Genomic DNA, 13,483 nt, shown 5'->3' on the forward strand with positions numbered 1-13,483 from the left:
GGGCATTGGATTCCCTGGAACAGGAGCTTTGAGCCAAGTTACTGGGAAGTGAACCTAGGTCCTCTTCAAGTGCTCTTAATTACTGAGCCATCCCTCCAGCCCTCGGTAGATAGATTGAAAGGGGGCTCTAAGGAGTCACTGAGGAACCATCCACGTGTGCTTCATTATTGCAGCTAGAATTCATACAAAGAGCAATGAGAACTTTTGCTGTCTTTACAATCTTCCCTTGGCATTCAGAAAGGAAGTCTGAAGTTTATTTCTTTTGCAGTTTCAACACACACACACATACACACACACATATATATACACACACATACACAAACACACACACCTACACAAACACATACACACACATATATAGATACACACACATACACACACATACACAAACACATACACATATATATGCACACACATACACAAACGCACACACATATACACAACACACCTACACAAACACATACACACACATATATACACACACATACACAAACATACACACATACATATACACACACATATACACAAACACACACACATATACACACACACACAACTTGATTCTTGAAGCCTAGGATGTGGTTTTAAGGCTCATTTTGCTTACTAAATATTCCGTGAATGCCTAAAACATGCCAAGTGACAGATTAGACAACACGGGAAAATCTCACACTACATGAGTCCTACTCTTAACTCTGGGAAAGGAACTCAAGGTCTTGTATCTCAGGTTAAATTTAGAAAACAACTTAAATTTTTTGTTTTTCTTAGTACTCATCTTAGTGCTCAGGGTCTAGATATGAGACTAGTCCACTTTCAATATTTTTTAATTTTTCATATGAATAACTGTTTTGTCTTCATGTATGTACATGTGCCCATGTGTGTTTGGTACCTACAGAGGTCAGAAGGGACATGAGGGTCCCTGAAATTAGAACTACATACAGCTGTTAGCTACCATGTGGGTCTTAGAAATCAAACCCAGGTCCTGCTGACTGAGCCCTCTCTCCTGCCTCTTTATTCCTTTCTCTTGATGACCCCCGCTGACCACAAAGCTGTCTTGAGTCCTAAACTCACTCCCTTTCTTCCCATTTTCTATTCACATATTATAAATGTCCCTGTTTAGTAGTCTCTGCCTTTTAAAAAGATTCAGAGAAACACTATGAAATGTTGAATTTGTGTTAACCTATACTCTTGCCCAAGGAACAAAAAAATGTCAAAGAAGCGGTAGAAGAAGAGAGAAATTCTTTTGGTGAATATGCTATTTGTAACACATATGCTAGATGGGTGAATAGACAGATCCGTAGCAATTCTCTGCAGCTAATGACTAATTCAAGAAGAAAGAAGGGACAATTAACCCCAAATACTAGTAGGGGTACATGCCTTTCCTGATTAATTCTGCAAACAGCTACAATTAATTCTTCCCACCAGTCACGTGCTTTCCTCTGGTCAGTTTTCTCTTTCCACCCACAGCTAGCAAGCAATTGTTTGTGCAGTAGGTAAAAATTTTTTTCTGAAGTAATCTCTCCCCCTAGAGGCCAATTGATGATTTCCTGGGAAAAGGCTAGAATGATGGTCCACCTGTGTACTAATTTACAAAAGGGACGCTCCACAGAAGGACAAATGCCCCCTAGGAGCTAGGTTTACGCTCACCTCCTATGAATTGGAGGAGGCTGAATGAGAACTGAGATCATCAAGGAAAGCTGGGTGACTTTAACATAAACTGCTCTCTGAGCCTCAACTTACTTGGCTTTAAAATGGACCCATAAAGCACCAGGCGCAGCAATTACTACTACTGGTATTATTATTATTATTATTATTATTATTATTATTATTATTATTATTATGGTGCTTGTATGTACTGAAAGCACAGGAGAGAGTGGATTGTCTCATCTAAGGGGTGTGAATTTGTTCTATTTCTGATGAGAATAAGAAGTTCTGGATATTAAAAGAAAATACGTCCTAAACTGGGCCTGGTGGCACAGACCCATAATCCCAGTGACTCTGGAGGCAAGAGAATCTCGAATTCAAAGCATGCCTGATCTACAGAGTGAGTTCAAGCCCGGAGTGAGTAACTTAGTGAGATGATGTCTTAGCCTGAAAGGTGGGGAGAGAACAGGTAGGCAGAAGCTCAGCTACGCTGCTCTGGTCTAAGAAGCAGGACACCCCAGGACCCATCCCCGGCCCTGCGGATCAAGTAATCATGCAGAAACTCTGCTTTTTAGTTTCACTTCCAATATTCTTCCCTAGTGTCAGGGACAACGACAAGGTTCTGCCTGGTGTGCTCTGAGCCCAGGACAGGACTTTATCTAGTGAAGCTTGCCATCCACTACAGTGGGGACCGTTTCTGCCCCTGCCCCTCAAGCTTCCTTCTCTGAAAGTCCCAGGGAGGGTTCCTTTCCCTTAGCCTAGCAGAGAATGTCTCCTGCTGCTTGAAGCTTCCCCAGTTTCTGGTTCTTCAGAATTCCTCCCAACCAGAATATGTCCCTAGCATTGCTACATCTCCTAATTTTTGTCCTAGGCGGAGCAGCTCTAGTCCCTTTCAATGGCACTTTGGCAAGTAACCTAATACCCAATAGGACCAGCTTCACCTACATCAGTCAACTCTATGTGCATCCTCAGCCAAATTAGCTTTCCCTTTCAGTTTATATGACACGACCTAGAAGGTCCCTGAGGATGGCTCTGTCCTTTTCAGAGGGAGAATCCTGGGAATCTCGCTGGGAGATGGGGAGAACACAGTCTAAGTGGCTGTGTGGAGTGGGGCTTCCTCTGATCACCTCTGAGAGGAACATCTAGAGGTCAAACAGACTACTTAACTAATGACCAGAGTGTGTCTTCTCCCAACCCGTTGGTTTAAAGAGAATGAAGCAAGGCTGGAGAGAGCACTCAAGGCTCTTGCACAGAGCCTGGGTGTGGTTCCGAGAACCTACATTAGGTGGCTTACAACCACCTTTAACTCCTGTTCTAGGAGATGAGATACCCTCTTCTCCCCTTTCAGCACTGTGCGTGTGTGGTGCACACACATGTGTATGTGCAGGCAAAACACTCACACACATAAAATAAATGAGTAAATCATTTTAAAAAAAAAAATTAAAGAAGGCCGGGTCAGGTGGCACACGCCATTAATCCCAGCAGGCTTGGGAGGAAGGAGCAGGAGAATCTCTGTGAGTTCAAGGCCAGCCTGGTCTACAAAGCAAGTTTCAGGACAGTCAGGACTGTTTCACAGAAAAACCCTGTCTAGAAAAAAACTTTAAAAAATGAAAATAAAAAAATAAAAACAGGCGTTGGTGGCACACGCCTTTAATCCTAGCTCATGGGTGGCAGAGGCAGGTGGATTTCCGTGAGTTCGAGGCCAGCCTGGCTTACAAAGCGAGTTCCAGAACAGTCAGGGATCCACAGATAAACCCTGTCTCGAGAAACTAAAATTAAAAAGCTATATAAAAAAGCTCTGTCTCCAAAAAGAAAAAAAGAAAGAAGATTTTCGGTGGGCCTACGCAGGCTTGACTTTGCATGAACGCCGTATTACTTTTACGCACTAGGTGGCAGCAAGACCCAGCTTTAGCAAAAGAGCGCATTTTTCAGTTGCTATTTCCATGACAACCTCTATAACACACCTCCATATTTTAATTCTCTATTTTTATTTTCTAAACAACTAAACGTGTTTAATTCCAATGAAAAGGGTTCAAGTCTCTTTACTCTGAATGGCAATCTCTTCTTTTCTCCTTTGGAATGTGAAAGCACCCTATAGTTTTGTTAGGTAGCTGCATCCTGGTACAAATCAGTTAATCCCTCTGGGCCTTCGATTCCTCATCAGTAATATAAGGCTACTAAACATATCTGCGTTGGAGGTTCCCATGAGAATTAAGTGAAATAGTGGGGCACGTGATGCTGAAGAAGTAGTTACACGCCGCAGGCATTTCACATGCAAGAACGGATAGTGCACACAGGTAACATGTCAGGATGTTTGAGAACATTTAAGACCTTGATTTCTTGTGATAAAGCCTGATACGACATACTCTGTATGCCCCATTCCCCAGTATTGGACATGACATGCATTTTATTTTATTTTTTGTTTTTTGATTTTTTTTTTTTTTTCGAGACAAGGTTTCTCTGTAGCTTTGGAGCCTGTCCTGGAACTAGCTCTTGTAGACCAGGCTGGTCTCGAACTCTCAGAGATCCTCCTGCCTCTGCCTCCTGAGTGTTAGGATTTAAGGTGTGCTCCACCACCGCCCGGTCTATGGTATGCATTTTCAACACAGATGATTTAAGAAATAAGAAATGAAGAGGGGAGGGTGTCCAAAGAAAGGTTAGCTAAGGTTCTCCCAGTGTGAACCGTGCCTGATTGAGTAAGCATGAAGATTCCATGTGTCTAACTCTGGCTTTCTCCCTTAGGAGAGGACCTGATAGAGGATAGTGAGTTCCTCAAGTGTTATCCTATTCCATCAATCACTTACAAGACTGGAGGTAAGAGACTCCTTCCCCTGATAGCCTCTGGGAGCAACATCTGAGATTTCTAATTCTTTTGAAGACATGAAGAAGACTTCTGTGGGTCAAATTGAGAACACCATTACCCAGAAGCCCCATCAAGGTCAGTATCGCAGTAGACAATACCATCCTCCAGCAATCACCAGGGACATACTCCTCAAAACACATATTCCTAGAACAGAAACCAGCAAGCTCCTCCAGCCACATGACTATGAAACCAATGTGGCTGATATGTGGCTGATAGTAGCCTATAGAATGGCTATAGCTAAATCAGGGGCTGGAGAGAGGGCTCAGCAGTTAAGAACATTGTCTGCTCTTTGAAAAGGACATGGGTTTGGTTCCCGGCATCCACAGTGGGTGGCTTACAACCACCTAAGACTCCAGGTCCAGGGCATTCAACATCTTCTGGCCTCCGTGGGCACTGGGTATGCACATGGCACACATAGATGCAAGCACTCACATGTACACGGGAAATGCAATTCTCTTTAAAAGTTTAATCCCAGAAGCTGAGAGGCAGACACAGTTAGATCTCTGTAAGTTTGAAGTTAGTGCGGCTGTATAAGAGGTCCAGGCTAGCCAAGGTGGCATAGTAAGACCACTCTGAAAAAAAGACTACCTAATAACTGTAGCTAAAGTAAAAGGAAGTGATGGCAGGACCTCACCTTTACAAATGTTTGTATGTATCATGAGTAATAAAAACTCAGAGACAGATACTGGGGTTCAATCTGAAGACCAGAAAAGCAAAACAGCCAGCCACTAGCCTTTACCTCTACATCAGTCTGAAATGGTGATCCTGCCTCAGGAACCTCAGAATGAGATTGAGACTGAGAACTGTCACCTCCCATTTTATAATCCTCTCTAGTTCTGGGATTAAGGGCGTGCACCGCTACTGCCTGGTTTCTATGGCAACTAGTGTGGCTACTGGGATTAAAGGTGTGTGTGTGTGATTGCTACCTGGTCTGTAAGACTGGCCAGTGTGGCTATTTTAGTTTTCTGATCCTCAGGCAAGCTTTATTTATTAAAATACAAACGAAATGCCACTACACTTACACATTTTTATGCAAGGTTTTATAGTATGCAAGGCCCTTTGGTAGTTTTTTATCTCATTTTGCTAGTTAACACCATGAAGTCAGCACAATGACTCCTCAGTCACTGTCAGTGAGGACAGTAGATGGGGCAGAAGAAGATCAAGAACAAAATAGACCTGGGGACGATGGCAACATGTCTGCAATCCCATCTCTCAGGAGGCTGACATAGGACAATCATGCGAGCCCCAGGGTTTGGAGCCAGACTGAGCAACACAGGGGTACTGTGTCTCAGAAACAAAACAAGATCAAAAAAGGGCAGGAAGACAAAGGCCCTAGAATCAGACAAATTTGATTTATATCATAGATCTGGCACAACTAATCTATGTGACTCTGGGCAAGTTAATTTCCTTCCTCTACCTTTTAATTTTTATTTTATTTAGTGGTATCACAGGTGTGTGTGTGTGTGTGTGTGCACGTGTGCATGCCTGCACACAGGTGAGTAAATGTCACAACTTCAGCATGGAGGTCAGAGAACAAGTTTTAGGAGGTCTATGCTCTCCTTTCCCTGTGGCTTCTGGAGACTGTACTCATTGGCAGGTTAGTGTGGTAAAAACTTTTATCAATTAAGCTGGTCCAAGTTACATATCTTTCTAAGCCTCAGTTTTTACCTCCATAAAATGGACCAAAAAAGTTCATCCCGAAAACTATGAGGAGGACCAAGAAGTCATGGACTAGACACTCAAACCTATTATTTGTTACTAAATGAATAATTTGTAAGTGATCGAAGAACTTACCCAAGTCCAAGTGCATATAGATCCAGTCAATGTTTTTTTTTTTTTTTTTTTTTTTTTTTTTGGTTTTTCGAGACAGGGTTTCTCTGTGGTTTTGGAGCCTGTCCTGGAACTAGCTCTTGTAGACCAGGCTGGTCTCAAACTCACAGAGATCCGCCTGCCTCTGCCTCCCGAGTGCTGGGATTAAAGGTGTGCGCCACCACCGCCCGGCCAGTCAATGTTTTTTAAAAGGGGGTGGGGCTAGGGGTGGAAGAGTGCAGGGCATGGTCATGAGCACATGTCTGTAATCCCAGAACTGAGGCAGCTGAGGCAGGAGAATTGACATGAGTTTGAGCAAGTGTGGACTACACAGTGAGTGCCAAGCTATCCAGGGTTACATGGAGACTCTTTCTTAAAAGAACCAAACCCAAAAGGCTTCTGAAGAGTGGGTGTATCTTTAATTACCACCTGACATTTGGAACCCAAATCACCAGCTTCTAGAGGTGAGTACAGAAATAAGCCTCAAGCATTTGATTCAGCAAAGCACAGTAGATGTTCACACTCACCCATGTGTGCTTTTTACCTTGTATTGGTGCACACACACATCCATCCTATTGTGCAAGTTTGTTTCTGCGCCACGATTCTGCACAGAAAAGAGGAAGTCCCAAAAGGGCCAGAAAACCGCATGGGGAGCAGGAAGTGTCAGCCAAGAACCCTCAGTTCCTTTCTGTGCCTAAAGATCACCTTTGCCCCTTCGCCCTGCCCCAGTTATCTAATCTCATCCCTGTTGATACGCAGGCACAACAAACTGAGGGAGGGCAGTTTAGCTTGAAAGCTCTTTACGTACATTCTCCACCCACCCACCCTCCTGTTCCCAATAAAACAGAGAGTAGAGGGCTGGGAAATTGCCAGGTCAGTCCAAGGCCTACTGTTTTTAATGATGGGAAAACAAGGAGAGAAAGCAATCCTGATGTTCAACAACAGTAATCTAAAAACAGGTAAGAGCACATGACATGCTATTTAGGCATTAAGTGCTTTACGTATGCGGACTGTATTAAGTGAAAAAATATAAGACTGCAACATAATGTAGATTTAAACATTGCATCTATGTACCGCTAAAATATATGGACATTAGTACGAAGAGAAAACTGTGTAGCGGTTAGAACATTTTTACATTGATTTTGGGTTAGCTACTGTGCATGCCACTAGAACTCCTTTATGACTCTGATAATTTCCACACCCCCAAATCCTGCTTGATCTCTAATTTTTATTGCATAGTGTAACTGCAGCATTTTTGAAAATGTCAATTTCAAATGAATGGCTCTGCCTTTTACTAGCTGTGAGAGCTTGGACAAATCATTACATCTCAATTGCTTCTTTTTTAAAATGAGGGAGAAGTTGATTGGATGTTAAGTCTCAGTGGCTTTTAGGTATCATGCGAATCATACTTAGTTTTCCTGCCTGGGAATTCAGCTCAATCTACTGACCACAAAAGTGTCAATTAACAACTTTGAAAAGGACAGTGAAGCCACTCTTGGTGGTGTGTGCCGTTAATCCCAGTACTCGGGAAGCAGAGGCAGATGGATCTCTGTGAGTTCAAGGTCAGTCCAGCCTAGAGAGTGGGTCCTAGGACAGCCACTTGTATGTAGAGAGACACTGTCTCAAACAAAGAAAGAAAAGAAAATTGCTAAGCGCCACTGGAGGACACTGTAAGTGACCCTCCTACTATGAAGCAGCACACACATGAAGTCTGCTAAGGCAGCTGTTCATATTTCCATGACTTTGGAGACCCTACCCATAGCTTTCCCTTTCTACCACCTTCACAGAATTGGCAGTGACTGGGGTGGAGGGTGAGGAATGTAACTGGAAAGAATCGGGATCGAGGGAGCTGCAGTGAACCGTTGACAGTCTGTACTGTGCTATCTCCAAGGCCGAAGGAAAATTCGAGCCTACGTTGTTTTCAGTTAGCATTCAAGTAACCTCGCCTTCCAGGGGCCACAGACAAGCTATCCTGAACGGGCTGGAGGAGTGTGTTCCCTTGCATGATTGGCCTTAACCTCTGTCTCGTGGCTCTGACCTTCAGCCCAGCCTGTTGCCTTCCTCTCTGCCAGCAACTGCCAAGGCTTTGGACCTCTGGTTCACATTCCGAACTGCACGCTCTCTCTAGAGAGAGCCTTTCTCCTCTTCCTGTAAGATCTAGTTTCCAGTAAGGCTGCCTCAGTGTGTAAGAAGTTAGGGGAAGAAGGTTCAAATGTCTTGGTGGCGGTGGTGGAGAGTCATCTGTTTAGAGTCTGTTTGCTCTGACTTCTGGCTTCTACACAAGAAGACAAGCCTGGGGCAGGGGCCGGCTGTGAGAAGGCCCACAGTGCTTTGCCACCGCCCCTTGTGAACAGACTCTACCTTGTCCTGTTTCTGAAGGAGGCTTTCTCTTTCCCAGTAGCTGAGGGAAGCGCTGGCTCTCTGGGAAGTTCCAGCCGTTTTTTTCTTTAAGAAAGATTCCAGCAAGTGAATGACTCTTATTTGCAATTCCCCCCCGCCCCCCGCGCGGCCGCCGAAAAACAAGCCTGTTTGTTAGAGAGTTACCCACAATTATTATTCTTTGCCTGAAAAACTTGACCTCCTGTCTCCGACTGCAAAAGCTCTCGACACTATTTGCATCATAAATGCTTGCTCTCTAGGCCTCGCGCTTTTCCTAGCAGCTCACCAGGTGTAGCTCCCCCACCACTCAAGGTCCACAAGAATATCATTAAGGCCCTGGGGGTGTGGGAGCCACAGAAGTCTTGTAGAAACTCCTATCAGGGCAGGGTCGGGAGGCGGGATTACTTATTGCAATCTGAGCTATGTCGTATATTAGCGTTAATAACAGTTGTTTTGGGCACGGTGCCCCATGCCATCCTGGTCTGCCTAGAGAATTCCAGGCTAGTGTCGGGGAGATATGATGAGACCCTGACTCAAATAATAAGTGTGATGGGGGTGTTTCTCCTGACTTCATACTATTATTGGCAAGAACGAGCGAAGCTATGCAAATGAAGTGTGTGTAGTTCGGTGCCTGCCACACACTGCCTGCTAATAGCTACTGTTTTAGCACTAGCAGCCCCTTCACATGGATTCCGATCTTTTAAATCAACCAATTAGAATTCCAGTGAAAAAGTTATAACCAACTGCCATTACTCTCGTATTACAGACGAAGAAACCGAGACTGAGGGCCACCTTGTCCTAGGGTGGCTACACCGGGTCCCGGACCCAGAACTGTTAGGTTCTAAAGCCTACACTCTTCATCAACCTGCAGTGGATAAATAACACATTTGGGAGCTTTACAAGCCAGTCAGTGTTACTCCCCTTGCTAGTCTGTTACTAAAATTTGAATGCTTATATAATGACAGCATTTCTCCCTGAACCAATTTCCTCCAAATGTCATTTCCTCCTTCTATAAACAGAACACATCCCTGACTCACATTTGAACAAAGCCATTTCACATTTCAGATTTTCTTTCCCCTACAGTCAGCCCTATGGCAATTCCACAGGTCCGGGGCCAAATTCCAGCTCGCAGTGGCGGACGTGTGAATCCTGTAGGCTAAGCAAATAGCTTGAGAGCAACTGAAAGAGCCCCCCTCCCCCGAGTGCTGCCTTACCCGACCATTTCCCAGCAGGTCGAGGATGAAGACATAAATGAGACATATGGAGATAGGAAAACGCATATGTTAGGCACGCTGGGGCCCATGTTCCTATTGAATACACACGCTGGGTCATTTTAAAATCATGAAAACACCACGAAGCAGGCTACCTAAATATGTCCACAGAACCAGGATTGGAGTCAGTGCTTTGTTTCACACCTCTTCCTTCTTGAAGGGACCCCCATCAACAGGATGCTAGCACACACTTCTCCAGAAGAAATCAAAACTGAGTCTGCCTTTCCCCGCACCCACACCAGGCAAAGAAAAGAGAAATAACTGTTAGTTCCAAAGGCCTGAATGGTTTCCATTGACTTAATTATACTAGCAAATTTCATCATCATCCACAAAACTTTGCTGAACATAAACCACACAGAAAGCGCTGTATTGGCCACTAAGGAAAACTCAGACAAGAACTTGCCCTCCAGGCCTGTAAAACTCACAGAAGTCCTATTTCCTTCCTGAAGTCCCTCAGGTGGACTGGTGTTTGGCCATCCCCCGCTTCCCACCATGGATTATATAGATTTTGTGGTTCATTTAGCCTTTGGTTTAGGCTGCCAGGCACTGGTTTTAATGCCCTTCTTCTTCTGGTTCCTCAATCTGCTGGAAAAATCCAGAGTTTAGGAGTCAAATCATCCTGACTTTGAATACCTGCTGAGAGGAGGGGGAAGGGAAAGGATCAAGATGCAAAAGCTTTCAGAGCAAGGTGAATGCCTGGGAGGAAGCTGGGAGAAAAGAGTCTAGAATAGCAAGTAAGGGCCAAGCCCTAGGAACCTTTACAGAAAGACTTGATGGGCAGGCAGAAGTAGGGCTTTGACAGCTTTGCTGCTTTTCCTTGCATTTCCCGCACAACTCTTTCTCAGTCTCCTCAGGTGAGGATTCGTCAGATTCCAGCTGGGCTGCCTGATCGCCCCTTGCCAGTATTGGAGCAAGGGGCAATGCTCATTTTACACTTCTTTCAAAAGACTCTTTCGCCAGCCCTTCACAGATGAGTAGAAGATAGCCTTAGAAAGCTTGTCAGGAGAGCTGGGGTTCAACAATAGGAACTTGAGTCAAGTCCTGTCCCCAAGTCTCAAATGAAAATGTGAGGACAAAACTGGTAGCCTTGCCAGATCATCCTAGCTATGACATTCTGAGATCTGTCTCTCCCAGTAACAGCTGAAACTAAAGCAACACCTTTCCTGAGAGCAGAAAATCACGCTTAAGGCCAGGCGGTGGTGGCGCACGCCTTTAATCCCAGCACTCGGGAGGCAGAGGCAGGCAGATCTCTGTGAGTTCGAGACCAGCCTGGTCTACAAGAGCTAGTTCCAGGACAGGCTCCAAAACCATAGAGAAACCCTGTCTCGAAAAACCAAAAAAAAAAAAAAAAGAAAGAAAATCACGCTTAATTTACCCACTAACCCCCGAGAACAGGAAAATACATTTAGTTTACCCACTAACTCAAAGATAACCTTTGCCTGTCCTCTTTTCCTTCCTCCTCTGCCTTTGGTCTTCTACAAACTCTCCTTGCAATCTTGGAAGGCTTGAAAGGGTTGGCTGTGGGGCCAGCTTGAGCCTCAGAAGCAATTGTTCCGTTTTGTGTTTAGTCCCTCAGCCCATACGCACACAGAGACCAAGGGTACCTATCAGTGAAACGCGCTTCTGATATTAGCTGCTCATGTGAGCATGACGACGGACCACCATGCCCTGGGGAGTGTGGGCGCCTCTTTGTTGTCTCCCCAATTACACGGTCTCAAAATAGATCCTCCAAATGACCCTGGAAAAACAACTCGTTTTCCAGGGAAGTCTTTCAGCGGCAGACCTTTGGCAATTCAAGTTTTGCAAATGGAAATTATCAAAAGCTGGATTTGTAACACTGAAATTAGTTTCAGCTTGTGTCTCAAAGTTTCTTAATGATGACTTTTTAGAGCAATTGGATATATAAATATGGATGGCATTCCTTTCGTCCCCATAGCTTCTAAATATCCAAAGCAATGCTTAAAAGTAGTAAGTCATTCCCTTTGCTGTGAAGGCATCAGGCAGCTTTGGAGCAGATAGCTTAGGAGCAGGGGGTGACAATAAAGGGGAGCTGAGTTCTGTGGGTGATGAGGTGTAATCTACTTTCAATCTGACTCAAGGCCTCCCTGGGAAACCTTCCCCTGGAATCTCAGGGAGGAGTCTCTTCGGGTTTTTGACTTAGTAAGTGTGATATGAATATTTTCCCCTTTCCTATTGTTCATTTAGGTATCTCATCTGAAAATGGAGATAGCATGAGATAGCACATGTGATGGGCAAAAATAAGGAAGCCTGTGTGTTGTGTGTGCTAGACCAGACTCTTTCACGGTGACCCTGGGCATACGATGTGCCTCTCGTCCGCCTACTTTGTAATGTGCTTCTTTGCTGTATGATGCTCATGGCAGTGATGTCATGGTGACACCTTGGATTTGGATGCACCCCAGGGTGAAGCTTCTGCCAGCTATCAGGAAAAAAACAAATGAAATATTCAATATATATAAAGCACTAGATATGTATTTGCTTCACGCTTTTAGTATTTCTCCACGCCAAAGTGTCATGGTGACAAGTACTATGATGTAAATGGCATAACACTAAGCCTTATTCAGTACCCTTCTTTAGGGATGCGTGTTAAATAAATAATAGCTTTCACAACACCAGCAGCTATGAGCATGGAGCCCAGCAATGTGGATCTTAACAAAGCATCTTGAGTCTTCATTTTCTTCCATCTGTATTTTACCTAGTTTTAACTCTATTAAAAATTCCAACATGCCTTTAAACGGCATTCCTTGATATTTTATGCTTCTTGGCATCCTATGAACCTTCCTTTATATTTCAGGACTGCTTTTAGAATAACGGTGTTTATTCTACTTTATTTAAAGTCAAGGGGAAAATGGGGGTGGGAAAGGGCCATCTTCTTGCCCCTTAATAATTTTAAGTCTAGACCTTTTCAACACCCCAAGAGGCCACCACAAATATTTTCATTTCTTCCACTTTGGTATCCAAGGCGGCTTTTAGTACTTTCTTTCATTTATTCAGCAAATATTCCTTGAAGGATAAACAGTGTGATAAATGTGCTCATTTTCCTTCGTGCACATATTTTGAAATGAGGCCCAATATTAGAGCTAAGCTTTTCCAGAAGGGAGCTCCTTACGAAGAGTCTAACCCATCCTTGTTGCCAGATGGATGCTAAACTCTTGCTTTTAATAATTTCTTCTTCAGTAGCTTGAGTTAATTCTGTTGCAGGCTTGTGGGACAGCTATGCTGATAACCTGTTTTGGAGAGGTCGGTGTAGAAGTGGCGACTTTGAATAAGCTCAGGACCCAGAGTTAGGACTGGACCAAGACACACATGGAAGGCATGGGTTAGGAAGCAAGTGTGCCCTCAGATTACCAACTGAGAAATCTGGAGGCTTGGTAAAAGGAATTCTTGCCTCAGAAAGAGATAAATAGAGTTGAATCTTGACCTTAGCACTTCAGTGCAAATTTGGGCAAGTTAGTTATTCTTCTGTGTCTGCTTCTTTGTGTGTCAGATAGGGATGATGATG

This window comes from Chionomys nivalis, chromosome X, assembly GCF_950005125.1.
Source record: "Chionomys nivalis chromosome X, mChiNiv1.1, whole genome shotgun sequence".
In the NCBI taxonomy this organism is placed as follows: Eukaryota; Metazoa; Chordata; class Mammalia; order Rodentia; family Cricetidae; genus Chionomys; species Chionomys nivalis.